Source organism: Psammomys obesus, unplaced genomic scaffold, assembly GCF_907164565.1.
Source record: "Psammomys obesus unplaced genomic scaffold, mPsaObe1.curated_primary_1811, whole genome shotgun sequence".
Lineage (NCBI taxonomy): Eukaryota > Metazoa > Chordata > Mammalia > Rodentia > Muridae > Psammomys > Psammomys obesus.
In genome coordinates this window covers 1863333-1869452 of record NW_026593895.1, presented here as the reverse complement: position 1 = coordinate 1869452, position 6120 = coordinate 1863333, and positions in this window count along the sequence as shown.

Here is a 6120-nt window from a genome sequence, read left to right as displayed (position 1 = left end):
GTGTGTGTGTGTGTGTGTGTGTGTGTGTGTGTGTGTGTGTGTGTGTGTGGTCAGCTGAGAGGGAAGAAGGCACCTATCTGTCAGATGGTAGCAGAGGGGCCTCTTGTTTGTCCCTGAACCACTCCAGTCAAAGGTGGCTCCTGTCAAACATAGCCCACTCAGTTCTCTGGACTCTCCATTTCGAGAGGAGCTCCTACCTGCAGCATTATCTTCAGTCAGGAGATGTTTGTTCACATCTTTGGACTAAAACAGAACCTGGGCTCTTCTTATCCAGGGACCCTGTTTCAGGGTCAGTCCATCATTGTACCTGCAGGTTGGGTCTGGCCGCCATCCTTAGTCAGAGCTGTCGCCAGTCAAGCTCTCGCCTACTGTTTCTGCTTCCCTCTCCAGATCCCCTCATTTCCCAGACTGCCTGGGAAGGTGTCCTGCTGTGGTCCCCCGTCATGTCTGCATGATGGGGAACTTACCACAGGTAGTGGTGCCAGGCCCACACGACCTGAAGCCCAGAAGCCTGGGCTGGGACCTGGAAGATGCCGCCAAGGAAATGAGACCTTCCTCCTACTTTTTGCCCATTGGTCAAGACTGAAAGAACCAGAGGAAAGACTCACAATTTTAGCTCAAGGAAGAGCTACACTGGCAAGATGGGCTCAACCGCTGAAGCCACTTATTGCCTAACCCGATGATCTGACCCAAGTTCCACCCCTGGAACTCACATGTGGCCCCCCTCATAGAGAGGTAGATAGACGGACGGACGGACGGACGGATGGATAGACAGACAGACAGACAGGTAGATAGATAGATAGATGGATAGGTGACTTTAATATCATCTTAGACTCACATAAATGACTTACATGCACTTCTGTCCACTGATGCAGCAGGAGCGTGGCCAAACCTGGCAGAAACACCAGGTTACTTCCTTATTGCGCTTTGGCACTGGCCTTTACTGCCCAGTAAAATGGATGGACTTGGGCCCTAACCAGGGTTAGGTTGAGAGTCAAGGGAAAGCTTGTAAAAATAAATAAATAAGTCAAACAGGCGGACTTCCTGTTTGAAGCACCCTGGTGGTGGGTGTTACCCTGTAAGCTTCCTTGAGTGCCATGGGCACAGAGGTCCTCATGGAGAGAGGTCAGAAGGTGGGGCAGAGGTCAGGCAAGAGAGACCCTGTCTCTCCTGAGGTGAGGGAAAGAGATGGACAAGGTGATACTTCCCTGGGTAGACTGTGGCTCAGAGTTTGCTGCAGCCTATCAGGGCCAACGGTCTACCAGGAGCCTAGTGAAGGAGAAGGCGGCTGCTGGGAGCTGAAGAACACATGGCTGACAGTCGGGGCCGTTCAGGGCTCAGGGACAGAAAAGAGTTAATGACTCTATAGGGAGCCAAGACCAGGAAGCCCTTAGTGGGTGACCGTCCTGATGATGTCAAGGACTCCAAACCCTCAGACGTATGGGGTATCAGCAAAGCCATTACCCATGTGGGCCAGGCTCAAGAGGGATGACAAAGCTCTCCTAGGGAGTCTGAGCAGAAGTGTTTAGGAGTGATTTTCAGTGTGTGCAAAGACTAGCAACGGCAACTTCCTCCTCCAGGATGTGTGCAGTCCAGGACTGCTCCCTGCAGACACCTGCCGAGACTAGCAGAACCCCTGCTGTCATGCTATAACTAATAAATTCGTTAAGGTAGCAGAATTCCACTGGATCCCAGCTGTACTGGACATATGTTCATCTTTCTATCCTTTCTCCCTCACTGCTCTTAGTTGGAGTTCCAGGACCCAAGCTGTATGGGACATGGCACCCAAGAGAACAGTCCGTGCTCAACATCACACATAGTGACATGCAAAGCTCAGCCTGCCCAGCTGTACAAGGTGACATTTCCTCCAGAGCTGACGAGGGACCTGAGCTCTCTTTGCTACTGTCAGGAGACCCACGTGCTGTGCTGTGACCTTAAGGCATCTGGGGAAGAAGAAACAGAAGGGAACAACCATTCCTCTTGGGAAACTGATCTGGAACCAACACTTTTCAGAGCAGAGACTGTTAAGAAGGAGTGTTGGAAAGCATGGGATTATGGCAGTTTTAAAGCCTGAGGTTTGACCCTGCCTCCCTTTGAGGCAATGGCAGAGAAGTCAGATGATTAGGAAACCAAATTGGCAAACCCATTGAGCAGGGTGTGTACACTTAACTGTAGATGCCACAGGCTGAGGGCAGTGCAGGGTGTGAGATCCAGGGGTCTCAATCCTCCCTGCTCTGAGGGCTGGCTACATGTCTGGCAGACAGGTGACAGCTGGCAGATCAGAACTCACTCCATGCGGTGGGGTTCGCCGGGCACGCCACAGAGCCAGTTTTCTTCCTTGAAAGAAAGGTGGCAGGTTTGGTTTGGTTTTGCTTTGTAACAGGGGCAGAGTCTGGGAAGAGAAAGTTGGGGGGCCTCTTTGGGCCGTCCAGCTATGAAGCTGATTCTAAGAGTTGGGACCCAAGACATGAGGCACCTACAGTGCCCCACGTAACGACTGGCTCCCACCTGCTTCTCACCCTCAATCACCTCAGAAGCCTGATGGCCCTGCTGAAACTGGTCTGTAGAGCATGGCTGTCCCACCTGCGACGCAAATGACTGTCCATCCGCAGCCAGGAATGACACCTGGGCCTAGGTGTCTGCTCAGAGCTGATATGGCCAACCGCATCAGCTGATGATTAACTGACAGCCCAACTGCAGCATGCTCAGACAGACAGACAGACAGACTCCCAGAGACACACACACATCACATCACACACCTGGGACTGTCCCCTCAGGCTCTGCCCACAGGCCAGGGACCACTGCGACTCACTTGTGGACATGAACACAAAGGGCAAAGCCAAGGCTTCATCCCATGGCGGGCTAATCCTGGATTAGGAAGCTGCCAACACAGAGCCACTTGGTTCCAGCATGCTCTCAGCATGCTGCTAAAGGCCCATTAAATCTTGCAGGCAGAGGCCCTCGAAGCTCGGGTGGGTGGTCATGACTTTGGAGCTCCTGCCAACTTCAAGCTCCCATTTCCCACAGTCACTGGCTCACAGCATCTCGGGGGGGGGGGGGCGGGGCACAGAGATTTCCCTCACTCGATGGAGGATCCTCACCAGCCCATTGGGATTGGGAGGCGGGTGGCTGGGAACTGGGAAAAGCCTCCAGTCCTTGGCTGTGCCCCTGGGTTCTAGAAAGGACGTCACCACTCAGCCTTTGTGCACACTGGGGTGGGGTGGGGGAGACATTCCAATCCAAAATCTTCTTCCATTCAACAACAGGGCCTCAGAGCTTTGGGGAAATCACAAACCATTCATGAGCGGGGCTTCTCCCTGTGACACCAGCTGCCGCCGACTCTGCCCCGCTGGCGACTCTGGGTACAAACTCCATGTGGTCCTCCCATGCAAAAGTCACCATGGGCTTCAGATTTTTGTTTCCCAAGCTGTATAAATGGGCGATCGCAGAAGTTTTTCTCTATGTTTTTTGCCCCACCTTGCTTTGTACTGCTCCTCTCATGTAGGCTGTGAGACCCTTACGCCCACCTCTGGTCATAGGTGACTTGACTTGGCCAATGAGGCATGGCAGAGATGTTGCCTCAATCTATCTTTGATCACTAGGAGCCTCTAAGTGGCTGGAGAACGTGAGACCTTGCAAAGAGAAGCCAGCCACCCCAGCCATGGCCACCCAAGAAGTGCCGTGACCAGCTGTCTCCAAATATACACAAGAGAATCAGAAAGCCAAAAGGCCAGTTAGAGACCCTGTGAGAAGTTAGGGCTATGAAGTGTCAACCCAGAGTTGCAGGAGGCTGAGCGCTGGGCCGCCTGATGAGTGTCTGATTACAGGAAGTAAGGCTTTGGGGGCTTGTTTTTGCTTGAATTCACTTTTATCAGGACAGTGGTCTTTTTACTAACCCTTCAGTGCTTGTCAAATAGCACCAGCTGACAGTGTGCAGGCCTGGAGACTTCTGAGGCAGGAGAATGCCACTATGGGACTCAGCCCTTGGGTGGTCTCCAGGAGCCACACATCCTGGGATTATAAGGTAAGCACCTCCCATATCCCTTCCAGGCCACACTGAAAATCCCATCTCATGATCGTAAACTAAAGGAAAGGGGCTAAAGGGACTGGTTTTTCTTTTCCTTCCTTCCTTCCTTCCTTCCTTCCTTCCTTCCTTCCTTCCTTCCTTCCTTCCTTCTTTCCTTCTTTCTTCCTTCCTTTTCTTTTCTTTATCCTTTCCTCCTCTTCCTTTTTCTTTTTTGCTTATGTTTAGAAGCTTGTCCTAAAGGAGCTAGAAGTCTCACTTTCCAGCATGAGCTAAAGTCCGCCAGGCCTGACTAGTGAGTGATCCTGGGAGCCCAGATGCTCCTGGCCTGGCTGTCAAGCCATGACATTGTGGAAGACTGAAGTCTGAAGGCCACAGCCTGCCAGGGCATGTGCATCAGGTACTGGGCGGAAGGCTGTCACTCTGTGAGCCCCTGTAGGCTAAAGAGGCCTGCTGTGCTCCAGATTCTCCCTCTGTGGCTGATGACCTCAGCAGCTTCCCATGTATATTGCTAGCTATCCACCAACGCATGACCTACCACTGTGCAGCCCGGACACCATGACTGCACAGAGTCAGATCACTGAGATTCCCAAACCTTCAGAAACCGCTTGCTCGGAGGCAGCTGAGCAAGGACACCAACTCTGGGAGCCTCTGATTCCTCTCAGCAGTTATGTGGTGTGACATTGGCTATGCTTCTGGTAGTGGCTTTTCCTGTCTTGTATGAGTTTTCCCAACCACCCCGGAGAGCTGTGAGTGCCCTGTCAATTTGAATGGCTTCTGTGGCTTGCGTTCATATCCCCTTCGGTTTCCAGGTCCTGCTGGGCCCTGGAGTGAGAAGGGTATACCTGCTGTGTGCAGTTGGTGTCCATCCTCTGAAACAATCAATGCAGGGTCAAAGTGCAGCGATTGTGACCACGCTTAGGGGGAAATCAATGAGCTTCACATATGTTCCCAGGACAGAATGGATCCCTGTCTGTCAGCTGGGTCCTCTTCACCCAAGGTGACCAGGAGCACCCGTAGCTTGCTTTTCCTGTCTGCCAGGACTCTGGAACCCAGCATTTCCCTCGGTTTGCCCCCTCCCCCCAGCATTTTCACCCTACCTACACAGGGTTCCAGAAAATCCCAGCAGGCAAAAGTGAATTTCCCAGTGTCATGCTCTGTCCTGAAATGCAGTCTTTGCACATAGAGCCTGTGGGCCCTTGCTCCCCTGCCTGCCCAGTATGTGCTGAGTGCCCAGGGGGCCACACCAACTCATTATTTGGCACAGTCGTTCATGCATATCTTAATTCTGGAAGATTTCTCCTGCTCTACCGGGGCTGGGTGTGCCCATACTTCAAGACTACAATGATGTCATCAGCTGAGTCTTCCTTTGGAACACCCAGTGATTTACTAACAGTGGGTGAGTCCTTGCCGTCATCTTCTCAGGGGCTAGCAGCCTGTCACTCTTCCAGGCCCACTTCTGTCATGAGGCCTTCAGGAAGGTCCAAGCTGCCTACTCAGTTCCCTTGTGCCATCCTTGGCTTGCGACCCCTCAGAAGGCCAGTACACATTACATGTGATGACATTGCTCAGCTGTGTTGGCCAAACACAGCCAGAGTCAGCCAGCTGCAGAGGCCAGAGCTTCCCGTGGTCGGAAGGGTGAGCAGTGATTCACATGGAACAGAGCATTCGGAAGGGAACTGTGGGGACACCCCAGCCCCACAGAGGTCTACGTATACAAAGTTATGTCTCAGGCCGGCTGCAGAGCCATCACTATTGGCATATCCAGCTGGGTCTTATCTCCTCAGAGCCTTCCCATGGCCACTGTGGCTGCTGCCACCAGTCTTGGTTCTTTGGCTGATGGTTCCAGAGGAATGAGGGAAGTATGGCAGCAAGCAGTGGGCATGGTGGCCAGGGCAGGAAGCTGAGTGCTCACATCCTTAATGGTAAACACAAAGTAAAAAGAGTAAACAGGAAGCAGGGAGAGGCTAAGTATTCTCCAACTCCATCCCAGTGATGTAGTTCCTCCAGCCATATCATACCTTCCAAACCTCCCGAAACAACGTTAACAACTGGGGATTAAGTGCTCAAATATCTGAGCCTATGGGGGCCCTTTT